General features: G+C 38.0%; 1 protein-coding gene and 1 non-coding gene across 4 annotated transcripts in view; one reads left to right on the forward strand and one right to left on the reverse strand.

The window, feature by feature from the left end:
• Window positions 1–16,909, reverse strand: part of FMN1 (formin 1) — a 397,658-nt gene that overhangs the window by 99,623 nt on the left and 281,126 nt on the right. The gene's annotated exons all lie outside the window — the stretch shown is intronic.
• TRNAS-AGA lies at window positions 5,330–5,402 on the forward strand. Its single transcript has one exon. It is a non-coding gene; the product is annotated as a tRNA-Ser (tRNA).

Genomic DNA, 16,909 nt, shown 5'->3' on the forward strand with positions numbered 1-16,909 from the left:
CAGAAGACACATACACGGTATTGCTAGACCACCAAGGTTGCCCCAGACACAGGCAAAAAAAGCCAAGACGAAGCCAAAGGCACTTCAGACTCTCTCTCTTCTTTTTCTATTATATTTGACACATTAAAATATATACTAATTCCTGAAGTTGGTTACTAGTAAGTGATCATTGTGAGAGATGAAATATTGAAAACCAATACATAATAAGATGATCGACACTAAATTGAGAGTATTTTCATTTAAAGGTTAAGTGCTTGTGAAGCACTTAAAATATAAATATAAAATAAAGCACGTAAAAGATAGCCAATATTTTATAATAACTATAAATGGAGTATAACCTTTAAAAATTCTGCATCACTATGTTGTACATTTGAAACATGTAATATGGTACATTGTCTATATCTCCATTGAAGTTAATAAAATAGGTTAAGTGCTTGTGAAGCATTTTAGAGGAAGGAAAGATACAGCTTTGAATGTTTTAAGATTAGACTCTAAAGGGGGTTGTCTGTTTTTTTGTTGTTGTTGTTTTTTGGTTTTTTGGTTTCTGACCCCTAAGAATAAGGAATAAAGTTTTCTTAATCATTTAAAAAGCATGGGTAGGTTAGAAGGATATAGAGGCAAGATCCAGATATAATTCATTAAAATCTAGTACACGCTTAATGATTTTAACAGATCAAATGATATGGGCATTTTAAAGGAAAACACAGTACATGTCTCTCTGTATTATTTGAAGGACATAAGGACTTAGTAATGAAGTCAGAATACATTTTTAGGGAAAAGGGAAGATTTACCTAGGCTCTGCTTTTTCAAACTGGAATTCTCTCTTTTCTCCTCTCTGCTTCCCTAATTCCTACCCCCTCCGTGGTTCTGTGCCAGTACTGCCTGCTCCTCAGTTTTATAAGATCTCTGTCCTTTCCAGGAGCTCCATGCCCAAAAGACCATCAAAGAGGACTGCTAAAACCCCATAAAGAACTGACAGACTATGAACCACTATACTCAAATAAGTGGACAACCTAGAAGAAATGGACAAATTGCAAGAAGTATATACTCTCCCAAAATGGAACCAGGAAGAAATAGAAAATATGAACATACCAATTACCAGTAACGAAATTGAATCTGTAATAATAATGATAATAATAATGATAATTAATAATACTAATAATAAACCTCCCAACAAACAGAAGTTTAGGACCAAATGCTTCACAGGTGAATTCTACCAAACATTTAGAGAAGAGCTAAAACCCATCCTTCTCTAACTATTCCAAAAAATTGCAGAGGAAGGAGTGCTTCCAAACTCATTCTCTGAGGCCAGCATCATTTTGATAACAAAGTCAGATAAATGTATCACATAAAAAGGGAAATTACAAGTCAGTATCGCTGATGAACGCAGTTGCAAAAATCCTCAACAAAATATCAGCAAACTGAATCCAACAACACATCAAAAGGATCATATACCACGATCAAGTGGGATTTATTCCAGGGATAGAAGGATTTTTTTCAATATCCACAAACTGATCAATATGATATGTCACATTAACAAACCGAAGAATAAAAACTATATCATTATCTCAAAAGATGCAGAAAAAGCTTTTGACAATATTCAACATCCATTTATGATTAAACCTCTCCAGAAATTTGGTTTAGAGGGAACATAACTCAATATAATAAAGTCCATATATGACCAGCTTACAGCTAACATCACATTCAATAGTGAAAAGCTGAAAGTACTTCTTCTAAGATCAGGAAGAAAACTAAAATGCTTACCCTCAACACTTTGATTCAACACCATATTAGAAGTCCTACCCACAGCAATCAGACAAGAAAAAAGAAATAGATGAAATCCAAATTGTAAAAGAGTAAGTAAAACTATCACTGTTTGCAGATGACATGATATTCTACACAGAAAATCCTAAGGATTCCACCAGAAAACCACTAGGGCTCATCAATGAATGTGGCAAAGTTTCAAGGAATAAAATTAATATACAGAAATCCATTGCATTTCTATACACCATCAATGAACTCTCAAAGAGAGAAATTAAGGGGAAAATTTCATTTACAGTCACATCAAAAAGAATAAAATACCTAGGAATAAACCCACTTAAGGAGGTAAAAGACCTGTACAAAGACCTGTACTGGGAAAACTAATAAGATACTGATGAAAGAAATTGAAGAGATGGAAAGATACACAATGTTCATGGATTGGAAGAATCAATATTGTTAAAATGACCATACTACCCAAGGCAATCTAGAGACTCAATGCAATCCCTATCAAAATACCAATGGCATTTTTCACAGAACTAGAATAATTTTAAAATTTGTATGGAAACATGAACTATCCTGAATAGCCAAAACAATCTTTAGAACGAACAGAGCTAGAAGGATCAAACTCTCTGACTTCAGACTGTACTACAAAACTACAGTAACCAAAACAGTATGGTACTGGCACAGAAACAGACACACTGATCAAAGGAATTTAACAGAGGGCCCATAAATAAGCCATGAACTTATGGTCAATTAATCTATGACAAAGGAGGCAAGAATATCCAATGGAGAAAGGACAGTATCTTCAATAAGTGGTGCTGGGAAACTGGACAGCTACACATAAAAGAATGAAACTAGAACATTCTCTAACATCATATATGAAAATAAACTAAACATGGATTAAAGACCTAAGCTTAAGACTAGAAACCATAAAACTCCTAGAAGAAAACATAGGTTAAACACTCTTTGACATTAATTCTAGCAATAAATTTTGGGGGAGAATCTGTCTCCTAAAGCAAAGGCATTAAAAGCAAAAATAAACAAATGGGACCTAATTAAATTTAAAAGCTTTTGCACAAAGGAAATCACTGACAAAACAAAAAGACAACCTATTGAATGGGAGAAAATATTTGCAAATGATATGATCAGTAAAGGGTTACTGTCTAAAATATATAAACAGCTCATACAATATCAAAAAACCAAACTACTCATTTAAAAAAATGGGCAGATCTGAACAGACATTTTTCCAAAGAAGACATGCAGATGGCCAACAGGCACATGAAAAGATGTTCAACGTTGTTAATCAACAGAGAAAAGCAAATTAAAACCACAATGAGTTATTACCTCACACATGTCAGAACGGCTATCATATAAAAGAACACAAAGAACAAATGTTGGTGAGGATGTAGAGAAAAGGGAATGTAAGTTGGTGCAGCCGCTGTGCAAAACAGCATGAAGGTTTCCAAAAGAACTAAAAATACAACTACATATGACCCAGCAAGTCCACTTCTGGCTACATACACTAAAGAAACAAAAACACTAATTTGAAAAGATACAGGTAACATAAACAGCAGCATTATTTACAACTGCCAGGGTACGAAAGCAACCTAAGTGTCCATCAAAAGATGACTGGATAAAGAAGATGTGAGATACACACACACATACACATAATGGAATACTACACAGCCATAAAAAGAAAGTAGTTTTGAAATTTTGCCATTTGCAACAACAAGGATGGACTTGAAGGGTATTGTTGCTAAGTGAAATAAGTCAGATGGAGAAAGACAAATACTGTATGATAACATTTATATGTGGGATCTAAAAAATAAAAGTAGTGAATATAACAAAAAAGAGATTCACAGATACAGAAAACTAATGGTTATCAGTGGGGAGAGGCAAGCAGGGAGGGGCAAGAAAGGGATAAGGGGTTAAGAGGTACAAACTCCATGAATAAAATAAATAAGCTACAAATATATATGGCACAGCACAGGGAATATAGCCAATATTTTATAATAACTATCAATGGAATATAACCTTTAAAAATTGTGAATCACTATGTTGTATATCTGAAACTTACACAATATTGTACATCAACTATATCTCAATTAAAGAAAGTGAAAAAAAAAGAACTGAGACGCTAAAGCAAATACATGTGTTTTATCAATGGGGTTTACATGAGAGATACAAATTGGGGTTAAATTATAAAGGGCAGAGAATGCTGGGTGAAGAAGGTTACTCTAAAGAAATTCATTCTATAAATACATCAATTCCCCAAACAGCCACTGCATTCCAACTATGTGACACAAACTACTCAGTGCTGGGGATGTATCAGTGGAAAAAAAGACTAAAATCTCTGCCCTCAGATATTATAGTGAATAGGTCACCGACAAACATGTCTTAATGGGAAGGGCACATAGTAATTACTGTTTCTAGTAACTTGCACAGCATGCAAACATGTGAATTATTTCTTTTCATATTGTACTTCACGGGTTCTCTTCAGGAATAGCAGGACAGGACAGGGTCCTTCCTAGTGCTTTGCACATTAAGCAACACACACATACACAGAGCTTTAAGTTTTCTACCTCAAAACAAAACTTTTACCAAAATAAATTTTTTTTTTTAAATTCTCAAGTCAAAATAGCAGTGTGAGTGCAATGAACCTACATAATGTTTTTTTCTGGTCCTGGCCTTGAACTGAATGGTTAGGGGCTTACATTAAATACAATGTATTAAAAGAGTAAAATAAAAACAGCTTTTAGCTAGCTGCAATTCAAAGACTTCTACGGAGGGGGGAAATCATACATAAAACCAGTAAAATATTAGGAATTTTAAAAATTTGCATGTTAGATGTTTGGCATAAATGAGAATGCTATTTTGTGGCTATTTTCTAAATATTCTTTTTTTTTTTTAAGGCTACATAAAGGAAGATTCCAACTTGATTTAAGTCAAAAACAAATGACAAAAGGTTTTAATAAAAAGTGCCTAGTTTATGTTCTTGAGCTGTGATGCTGGATACGGGGTGGGGGGAGTGCATTTATGGCTTCGCATGGTAGGGGAGTGAGGGTGTTAGAGGAGATTCTGGTGCTGGGGTGAGGTGTGGGACAAACAGAAAATCTATTCTAAAAGAGAATTCTGTATAGATTAGATTTCAAAGGGAATTAACCACTAGTCTCATTTTCTGCTAAAGAGCTCCCGAAAGCCCAAGTATCTGGGCTCGAATCAGACAACTCTCAGCACTAATGACCCTTGTGTGGGCAACTTATACATAATTAAAGGTGTCTTCTTTCTTTATCCTTCGTCTGGGGATTCAGTTGATATGACTAACATGTCCAAATTATTCTTCCTAGTGACTCTCTGCACCCAAAGGCAAAAATCTGTATCCAAAACAGTCAAAAACTTCAATGGGCAACTGGGTATTTGGAGTGAAAATACAGACCTTAGACATATGGGCCTGGGTCAGAATGTTATCTCTGAATAAGGCAGACGCATAGATGGACTTATACATACTAGTGCTACTTTGTATCTGTTACATGCACGGCGCCTACGCCTCAAAAGTCAATTAGAGGTAGGGAGGGTATGCTCAGTGGTAGAGTGTGTGCTTAGAATGCACAAGGTCCTGGGATCAATCCCCAGCACCTCCATTAAAAAATGAACAAACAAACAAACCTAATCACCTCCCTCTCAGCAAAACAAACAAACAAACAAAAAACAACATTCAAAAAGAGTTAATTAGAACATTACGCTAAGTGAAAGAAGCTAGTCGCAAAGGACCACATGCTGTATGACTCCATTTATATGACATGCTAAGAAAAGGCAAATCTGTAAGATTAAAAAGTAGGTTATGGTCACCCAGGACTGGAGGAAGGAGGGACAGAGAAACCATCTGGGGCTGGGGGGTGATGGCTAAGAGGTATGGGGCTTCTTCTTGGGGAAATAAAAATTTTATAAAATGAATTGCGGTGATGGATGCACAAATCAGTGAATTTAACAAAAATCACTGAACTGAACTCTTTAAAAGGCTGAATTATATGAATGTGCTTGTATCTCAATAAAGCTGCTTTAAAAAAGCTGATTAGGAATTGTGAGCCTTACCTGGAACTATGATGAGCAGATAAGTAAAGAATACCCTATCTGTGCTGCTTTTATAAGGTAGAGTGATTTTTCGAATATTAGGTGCAGTGAAGTCTTCATTATATCAGGTGCAGTATTTATTAAATGTATCTGAAGTGGCAAATGAGGTTGGAATATATATTTACTTGAGAAATCAAACACATTCGTCTTCAAAAGGTACCAATAAATGTTGTCAAAATAAAAGACCTAGTAAACAAATAATTGGATTTAAAGGAAATACAAGCAAGGCACTTAAAGAATTTGTGAACTTTAAATAAATTAAAACAAGAGCTTTGGCATATTTTTAATTGTGGAAAATAGCTATATATATTATAATATAAAATATATACACATACAGATCGACAATACACTAGAAAATTTTCCTCTTCGAACTACTCTTAAACTAAAGATACATTTATTTATTCTTAGTTTTCCATCCTCTTTATTGGCTTAGAAAGTTATTTAATACCTCTCTGACTCTTAGTTTCCTGATAAATAAAATTTCATTAGGACTAAATGAAACGCACATGAAAAAGCACTTTGTATACTGAGCAGTAAAATGCTATCCAAAATATTCTTCATCCATTTAAAATATTCAAACAGTGCTAAGCCCAGCCAGATAACATTATTACACATGGCTTTATTCTTTCCGTTTCCAAGAACAACGAAACAATAACAACCCCACAAATTCTTTGAACAAGTTGACTTTCCTAATATTTATGTGTTTAGTAAACAACAAATGACTGTTATAAATAGTCTAATCTCTTTCACAGCCAAACCGTCTTTTAAAAATGGCCCCACTCTCACTTTTTCTGTTTCTCATTCACACTTAATCCCAGACCCATTGAAATTTATTTCACCCCCTTTATGACACCCCAAAAAAACCACCCTAAAGTCACCAATGAACCCATCCTATTGTCACTGCCTTCTTTTTTTTTTTTTTTTTAAATCTCATTTGAGTTCACTGCCCAGCAGGATTCCACTCTGTTGACCACTTTCCCTTCCTAAAACACTCTGTCCCTTAGCTCTGTGTCCTGCGTTCCTGGCTTTCCTCCTACTTCTGACTGCTCTGTGTCCTCTGCAGCCTCATCCCTCTCCTCTCATGCTCCTCTCTCTCTCTCCGGACGATAGCCAAGTAAACACGTTGGTAACCATCTCTAGGACTGTAACTACTATGTTTACGCGTCTCGCCCAGTTTTGCCTCCAAAAGAGCTTTTGAATGCACCACTCCCACCAGACTGCTGAGGTACCTTTAAACCTGTACGTGCTACGTCCACCCCTGCCTCCCTCTGAGCTGTCCTCCACACTGGAGTCAAACTGACCTTTATAAAAGACACATGGGATTATGCCAGTCCTCTGCTTCAGCCCACCAGCTGCTTCCATCGCTTCTAGAGACTGATGCTTGCAAGGCCCTGCCGGTGGGGGGAGGGCTCCTGCCTGCCTGCCTGCCTAGCCTCACTGCATCCCCTCTGCCACTCTGTGCTACAGCCACAGTGGCCCTCCCTCAGTTCCTTAAACACCATCAGTTCCCTCCCATCACCAGAGTGTTGTTTTTTTGGTTTTTTTTTGGTTTTTTTTTTTTTTTTTCTTTTTTTGGCCAGTGACTCTCTTCCATCCCCTGTAACCAGGGCCTGATTAGTGGTTAAGGATCATTTTCATCTCAGCTCAAAGGTCACTTCATTGGGATTTCTATTTGACCCCCACTCTATACCAACGAGGTCCCCTCTGTTACACAGTCTCACAGCATGGCATACCTCCCCTTTGCAATTATCCTAGAATTTTCATGATTATTTGATTGTCTTCCCCATTAGGCAGAAGCAGGGCATTCCACTTACTGCTCTATCTCTGGCATCTAGTGTAACGTCAGCCCATACCAGACACTCAATAGATATTTGCTAAATAAATGAGTAACCTACCAAATGAACAAAGTTATATACATGCAGTACAGACATTAGTGCTCTGACATAATTTGTCTGCAGTAGACACATACACAGACACATGAAAATATGTCTTTATATGTATAATGTATGTAGATAGATGCAGGGGCTGGAAAAACACATGTAGACCAAATACCAAATCGTTTTCACTCACATTCATTCATTTGGATATGAAATACACATTTTTAAAAAAAATCTCAAAAGCTAGATGCAGACTACTTGGAAGGGGACTAGTCATGATTGGAAACAAAAATCTTTGATAAATTCTTGGAGTAGTCACGCATCCCAAGATCTCCAGATGAGGGCTTAGGAATATTCTGGCTTCAGGGAAATGGGATGTTGTCTTTCACAACAGAGGAAGCGGAGTTTGGATCTCTTTCAGGAGAGACAGATACAGACAGTTACGGGTAGGAAGAGAGAAACAACTGAACTGGAGAAGTCTGGCCTCTGGGGCATCCCCACAGCTGTGGCAAAGCCTCCTGAACTCCCAGGGCTTGCTGCTGTGAGTGAGTGTGGCCTGTGAATAATGAAGAAGGGGCTGAATTTTTTACACCAAGTTTGGACCTAGTACAGAACAAAGACACCTCACACGGAGGCAGAGGTGCCCCCATGTATCCCTCTGATCCCCTTCCCCTGAAATCCTACAAACATCTTTGTTTTTCCACAGAGGTGGGATTTTGGAGTGAGCAGCTCTTAGATCACAGGAGACAGGGTGCTTTCTAGCCCTACGATGCATATTAAACAGGTTATACAAACACTCATACGCTCAACATATTGAGTATCTGCACCATGCCACTGTGCTAAATGCTGGAGACAAATATTTAACTAGACATATCGGTCGCCTCTCCTCTAAAAATGTTCATGAGAGTCTAAACACTGAGAAATCAACGCGTTGTAACGCAGTGCAGTGTCACGGGATGCGGGCTAGGAGCTTCCAAATCGGACTGGAACTGAGAGGTGGTGGCCAAGGAAGCTTCTCCAAAAGAGGTGACTTACAAGTTGAATTGCAAAGGTCCAGGAGGAGTCAGCCAGCCGGACAGCCAGCCAACCAAGGAGCATGAAGGAAGAGGGAAGTAGTTTCAGAAACAGGAAATAGCAGGAGTAAAAGTAAAGCATTACAGCAACGCGTGGGTCTCTGGGGACAGGTTCAATGGTAAAAGCACAACTGGACCTCAGAGGCATAGATCTTCTCTCCTTCACTGATCTCTAGTGTCTTGTGTCTAGATTTTGATTCAAACAAACTGGATGGAAAGGAACTGGAGCCACCTTGATTAGGAAAAGGAGGGTAGAAAGTGCCATAGAAAGTGAAGGCTTGTAATTTTGCATAAAGTCATCAGATGAAAAGTCTCACTGTGAAGACATCTGACAAGAGACTTGAGCAGAGTAACAGAGGGAGCCATGAGCAAGCGTGAGGAGATAAAATCGCAAGTGCAATTTAGAACATGTTAGGTTTGAGATGTCAGATAGACACCCATATTATATATAAAAGTCTGCAGTCCAGGACGCAAGGCTGGGATAGAAATACACACCAGGAAGTCACGGGCATAAACCTAGTATTTAAAGTCAAGGAAATAGATGAACTGCAGGAGAAAGAAAGTAGCCAAAGGAGAGGAGAGGTTGCATGCTTGCAAGCAGTGGAGGAGGGATCAGCAAGGGATGGAGAATGAGCAGGAGAGTAGAAAATCAGGAGTGCGGAGCCACGTGATCTGAGAGGAAACCGGGACTGCAAGAAAGAAAGAGCAGTCAGCTCTGCGCAATACTGTTGAAAGGTCAAGTCGAAGACAGAGAAGTGACCGCTGGTTCTAGCAACAGGGAGGTCACTGGTCATCTCAGAAGCAGTTTCAGGGAGTGACGGGTGGAGGTAGGAAGCGAAATTAGAGAGGGGTGAGGTCAGTGAAGACAGATTTCTATAGCCACTAGTTTAAGAAATTTAAGCTAGAGAAAAAGAGGGCAAAATGAGGAAAATCCTTCCATCCAAGAAGATAGTCCCCAGGGCTACTCTGATCAAGAGTGGGTGCCCCTTTCCCCAGGGAAATGCTGTGTAAAAATAAACCCCCCCAGGAAGCTTGAGCCCAAGGGAATCCCATGGTGCTGAGTCACTTCACAGAGGGAGGCTGCCCCAGATCAAATTTACCTTAACGTCCCATGATCATGAGTACTCTCCATGAAAAAATTTAAGCAGAAGTGACAAGGCCAAGTGAGGACATGCCAAACAACATGCTTTAGGACTTTTGGAAAGACTTATGAAGCTGGGCCACTGACTACAGCCTTTGCACGGAATTGTCTACGGCCCTATTCAAAGGGACCTCCTATCAAACATCACAGCCGAGTCAGAATTTCCACTGTGGTGATTATGCGGTTCTAGATGCTGCCTTGGCCTGTGAGGCATTAGCATGAAAAATCCTCATTAATCACCTACCCATGACTGGGCCTAAATATAGATGCATGGGGCATGCTTTGATTTATAGAGTGTTAAGTGATCCATTCATTTATTTAAAAGTATCCTCTTCCCACAGTCCCCGTGAAAGTCGCCACCATTAGAAGCCTTCCCTTGAACTAAAGATGGTAACTCCAGAAGATCTCTTTATATATACATAAACTGAAAAAGAAAACATTATCAAACAAGGATTCGTTAACGGTGTACTATACATTTATTTCTCAGAAGGGTTTGGAGAAGGCAGATTTCCAACAGTAAACAGGGAAGTTGCCTTATAATGGAAGAAAAAGGCGTGATCAGCAAGGTTCTGATCTCTAAGTAGAGGGTCTAACAGACAGCCGTAGGCAGGCAGCACCAAACATGAAATTTCTGAGCATCTGAAGAGGAAGGGGACTCGTCTGAGGCAGGAGAGCAGCAATGAACTCCGACAAAGTATTATGAAGGTAACACATAAAGAAACACAAAACACATTTACAAAAAGAACAGTAGGGAAAAAAAATCACTCATGGTACCATGACTACAACAGTCACTATTTAATACTTTGGTACATTTTTTTTTTTTAAGTGTCTTAGCCTCTGTATCACACAGCCCTCTCCTCCACAATTTTATAGAGGTTGTCTTTATATGTTATTTTATATACTTTTATTTGATAGAGACATTTATGTACCTTTATTCTATTAAACATATCACGCACACTTTCTCATATTATTTCACAAAATTCACAAGCACTGTGTTTAACGATCATATAAAATTTCATCAAGTGTATGTGCCCTAGTTCATTTAACAATTCCCCAGCCGCTGAATACTAAATTCCTTTCTACTTTACGCTTATAGTGAATTATTCAGGCTTAAGTAACATCTGTGCCCCTAAAAACTTATTCTGACTTTAAGATGACTTCTTTAGGATATATTTTAGAAATGGAATTGTGGGTAAATTTTAAAAAAATTTTAGAGTCTTGGATACCTAGTTGTCAAACTGCTTTTGGTTCAACATGGATTGTACCAAAATGGGAAAGATGAAGGAGAAAGATTTTGAGAATAAAACTGCGCCTTATCCACCACTTTGCAGAGGTGTCTGGTGATGTATAAGCTAGACTTGTGCCTGTCACTGTAAATATAAGGACGATGGTCCTTGGAATTGAAGTGACTACAATGGAGAGCAGTGACATGACCATCCACGCACTCAGGTAATTTACTCGAAGGCAAAGACAACTAGTGACAAACAGATTAATATAAGATAATCTGGAATTAACCACAGCGTAAGACTTCAGTTCGAGGCCCGTCCCTGGAAGCAGTTTTGAAAAGCCCTTCGTATCATGTTCATTCTGAATGTCAATTATATTATGGTCTCCAGGCAAGTTTACAATTTACATCAAACACTCGCATTTCTTTTGGAAATATACATTTATATAATTATGAACGCATACATTTAAGATGCTCAGACCTGCAGATCAAGAATATCAAAGACTGATCTGGAAACCTGATGACAATTTAAGCTACTTGTGGAGAAAAGACGGAGCCTACACTTGGAGGCAACCAAGCAGGAACTGCTTTAAGAAGTATCTTTAAGTGAAAATCAGTGGATGGTAATTAAGAGGGTGCTGATGGAATCAGCAAAGGCAGAGCCAAGCTCTGTTGGATAGGAGGAGGCCTCACTCTCCCAGAAGTTACACTTGAGATCGAGCCATACGTCTCACCCGGCACTCAAATCAGAAAAAATGCTTTTCCTACAGAAATGCTTAACAGATAAAAGATACTTCTTCCGGAGCCAAAATGCTGATTGCATGCAATTTTTATTCAAATTAAGTGACAGATTCACTCACTCGTATAAATCTGGGAGGCAACAACAGGCCTGGCTCTTTACGATTCAAGATTAGTATGTGGAAGAGGTAGCAATGCTGATTGATCTTAGGACGACTTCCTTCCAGCAGCACAACAGCTGGCTACAAAGAGACCAGGGATGACGATGCCTGAGCCCATTAGCAAAGAGGAACCTGTCTCCACGTTGCTCAACCAGGACAGCTGCGAGCCTTCTGCAGCCTCTCTGACCTCCAAGCCCCTGCTCGCATCTCAGCCTTCACTGGTTAGTCACATTAACTGTAATTTTCTACTCTGGAACGCGTTTACATCTAAATAAATCATGAAGAAATAAAAGAGCAAAGAGGGAAAGGCATAAAGAGAAGAGAGAAAAGGATGGAAAGTTATTTTAAAACACACAACCTAAACTGGTGGATGGATTCTGGTATCTAATCTTGGCTACGGAATCACTGGCAAAGCATGAAGCTGGCAACTACTGCTAATCAGTTTGCCACTGTCTTCAGATTTAATGCAATATTTGGCTCAGATGTTTAAAAAAAAATCCCCTATTCCAGCTAAAATATTTACACAGTCCTATGTGTCTCACTTAATGCCGGTTAAGCAATCGTCTTTTAAAACTCCGCAGACACTTGTAAATCTGTCAGGAGAATTGTGGCCTATAAACAAGGCTTCATATAAAGAGGGCTGCATTGTCAATTTGCTGGGAGTCGAGATTTCTTAGGATGTATTTGAAAATAAAGTTGAAAATCAGAAATAGTTTAGAGTGGGTAACAAAGTGGCCAATAGTCTCACTGGCGGGATGCTGTTAGTGGTATTAATGGGAAGTCTCCAGACACTGACCTCAGCTATTTAAAGCCCCGTTCTCCTATAAACCTGTCATTGATCCTACCTCTCTGGTGAATTACAGCACAGGGAAAGTGACTGGTCCAGCAGCCCTGGTAGCCTGCATCCCAGGGCCTGTCAGGTTAGAGAAGGTGAGCTGGTGAGGTCTGACAGCAGGCTACTATACAGTTACATGTGATGTGAGTGTCTGTTAAGGGGAGAAGGATGGGGGACTCTTAGGGGAAAGGGGAAACTCTGGGCAAGGCGGATGCAGGGAAGAACAAGACAGCTGAGTGGTGACAAATCAACAGTATGCCCTGGGAGGGGCAAGGTATAACAGGTTCTAAAGTGTCTATTAGACTCCCTGACATTTTCAGCCCTGGTGTTAATGAGCCTAAGTGATAAAATTTAAAGGTAAGGGAGGCAAATCTAAGCTATCTCCTGCTGGCCAGGGGAGCCCCAGGACCTGATCCCTCTCTTCAAGATGAGTCAGGTCCTTGTGATGAGACTGAGCAAACTGAACAATCATTTAATTATTCCTATTAGATTAGATCCCTTTTTACTCCATGTCACTGACTTGAACATGCCACTGATTATGATTCACACTTTTATAATAGCTTAAGAGGAGAAAAATAATACATTAAAAGCACACATCAGTTTAAAAACTTAGTCCCAGGGAAAGAGTTTAAGAGAGAAGTGTCAGAAGATCTTGAACTCATCTATTCCCATGGATATAACAAATCTACAACTACATATGGAATAATTCCCTAAGGAACAGACCTGAAAATTGGATAAACACAGCCTCCACAACAAAGGGTAAGAGACAGGATTGAGACAGTATCGTTTCCCTGCGGAATGGGGGATTCAAGCTCCATGTCAGGCATTCCAACCCCTAGATCCTGCACAGGAAAGCTAAGTCCCCACATAGCTGGATAGATGATATACTCAATACATAAAAGTAAACACAGAGAATTAGGCAAAATTGGGAGACAACGGAGTATGTTCCAATCAAAAGAACAAGATAAAAGCTCAGAAAAAGAACTAAATGAAACAGAGACAAGCATTTTACCCAATAAAGAGTTCAAAGAAATAGTAATAAAAAGGCTTATGGAACTCACAAGAGGAATGTACAAACACAGTGAGAACTTCAACAAAAAGATAAAAAAAAAAATAAGAAAGTACCAAACAGAAGTTATAGCTAAACTAAAAAATACACCAGAGGGGTTCAACAACAGACTGGATGAGGTAGAAGAATGAGTCACAGAGCTATAAGACAAAGTGACAGAACTCACCCAGACAGAGCAGCAAAATGAAATAAAGAATTTTTAAAAATTAAAGATACCTTAAGAGACCTTTGGGACAACATCAAGTGGAATAACATTCACATTGCACGAATCCCAGGAGGAGAAAAGAGAGAGAAATGGCCAGAAAAATTACTTAAATAGTCACTAAAAACTTCCCTAACATAGGGAGGCAAATAGACATCTAGTTCCAGGAAGCTCAGATAGTTCCAAGTAACATAAACCCATAAAGATACACACTGAAACACATTAAAATTAAAACAGTAAAATTTAAAGGTAAAGAGAGAATCCTAAAAGCAGCAAGAAAAAAGCAACTTGCTATACAGAAGGGAAATCCATAAGGTGATCTGATATTTTTCAGCAGAAACTTGACAGGCCACAAAGGAATGGCATGACACGTTCAAAGTGCTGAAAGGAAAAAATTCTTCTAACCAAGAATTCTCTACCCAACAAGATTATCACTCAGAATAGAAGGAGAGATAGAGTTTTGCAGATAAGCAAAAGCTAAAGGAGTTCATCATCACTACACTGGTCCCACAAGAAATATTAAAGGGACTTCTTTAAACGGAAAAGAAGTGACACTAATTAATAATAAGAAAACACATGAAAGTAGAAGTCTTACTGGAAAAGGTAAACATATAATAAAGGTAGTAGACCAATCACTTATAAAGCAAGCATGAAGGGTAAAAGATAAAATCAGTAAAACTAACTAAAATTATAAAAGTTAGTTAAGGGATGCAAAAAAGATATAATACATATCATCAAAACTATAAAATGTGTGGGGTGGGTAGTAAAAAGTTAAAGCTTCATTAATAAATGTTCAAATTTAAGTTGGTACCAACTTAAAATAGGCTACTACTTGGATGTTATCAGTGAACCTCACTATCACCCCAGGGGAAAAACTGACAGAAAAAAGAAAAACACCAAAACACAAGGGAAAGAGAAAGAGAAGAAAGGAGCATAGAGGAATTACAAGAACAACCAGAAAACAAATAACAAAATGTCAAAAAGTATAATTGTACTTATTTTATTGTATTGTACATGTGTCAATAATTACTTTAAATGTAAATGGACTAAATTGACCAGTCAAAAGAAAAGAGTGGCTGAATGAATAAACAAACAAGACCCATTTACAAGTTGTCTATGAAGACTCACTTCAGAAGAAAGGACATACACAGGCCTAAGGTGAAGGGATGCAAAAAGATATTCCATACAAATAGAAATGAAGAGAAAGCTGGAGTAGCTATACTCATATCAGAAGAAATTGACTTTAAAACAAAGACTAATAAAAGACAAAGAAGGGCATTACATAATGCTAAAAAAAGGTCAACCCAACAAGAGAATAAAACATTTGTAAATATTTCTTCACTCAACATAGTAACACCTAAATATATAAAGCAAAAACTAACAGACATAAAGGGAGAAATTGACAGTAATACAATAATAGTCGGGGACTTTAACCCTCTACTTATATCAATCGATAGATCACTCAGAGAGAAAATCAATAAGGAAATATGAACCTTAAATGACACATTAGACTAGATAAACCTAAGAGACAGATATAGAACATCCCACCCCAAAGCAGCAGAATACACATACTTCTCAAGTGCACACAGAACATTCTCCAGGACAGATCCCATGTTAGGTCACAGAGCAAGTCTCAATAAATTCAAGAACACTAAAATCATATCAAGCATCTTCTCTGACTACAATAGCATGGAACAAGCAATCTGTCACATGAAAAAAACAGGAGAAACTACAAAAACGTGGAGATTACACAACACACTGCTGAATAATGGGTTACTGAAGAAATCAAAGGAGAAATGAAAAAAAAGTCTAGAGACAAATGCAAACAGAAACAGGACATACCAAAATCTATGGGCTGCATGCAGCAAAAGAGGTTCTACAGAGGAAGCTCATAGCAAGACTGGCCTATCTCAAGGAACAAGAATAATCCCAAATAAACAATTTAACCTTAGATTTAAAGGAACTAGAAAAACAAGAGCAAATGAAGCTCAAAATTAATAGAAGGAAAGAAGAGAATAAACAAACCATAAAAAAAATCAATGAAACCAAGAGCTGGTTCTTTGAAAAAATAAACACAATTGACCAACCTTCAGCCAGACTCATCAAGGAAAAAAAGAGGGCCCAAATCAATAAAATCAGAACTGAAAAGAGGAGAGGTTAAAACTGATACCACAGAAGTACAAAAGGTCGTAAGAGACTGTACCAACAAACTGGACAACATGGAAGAAATGGACAAATTCCTAAAAACAAACAGACTTCCAAGACTGAATCATGAAGAAACAGAAAATCTGAACACGCTGATTGCTAGTGAAGAGATTGAAACAGTAATCAAAAATCGCCCAGCAAACAAAAGACAGCTTCACTGCCGAATTTAAAAGAATATTCAGGTAAGATTTAATAGCCATCCTTCTCAAATGATTCTTCCCAAGAATCAAAGAGCAGGGTAACCTTCCAAATACATTTTATGAAATGATCATTACTCTCATACCAAAACCAGATAAGAACACAACAAAAAAAATTATAGGCCAATATCCTTGATGAACATAGACACAAAAATCCTCAATCAAATATTATCATATCGAATGCCACAATACATTCAAAGGATCATACAGCATGATCAAGCGTGATTTAAATATTCCAGGGATGCAAGGACAGTTTGACATTTGCAAGTCAATCGACATGATATATCAACATTA

This window comes from Camelus ferus, chromosome 6 (assembly GCF_009834535.1).
Source record: "Camelus ferus isolate YT-003-E chromosome 6, BCGSAC_Cfer_1.0, whole genome shotgun sequence".
Taxonomy (NCBI): Eukaryota; Metazoa; Chordata; class Mammalia; order Artiodactyla; family Camelidae; genus Camelus; species Camelus ferus.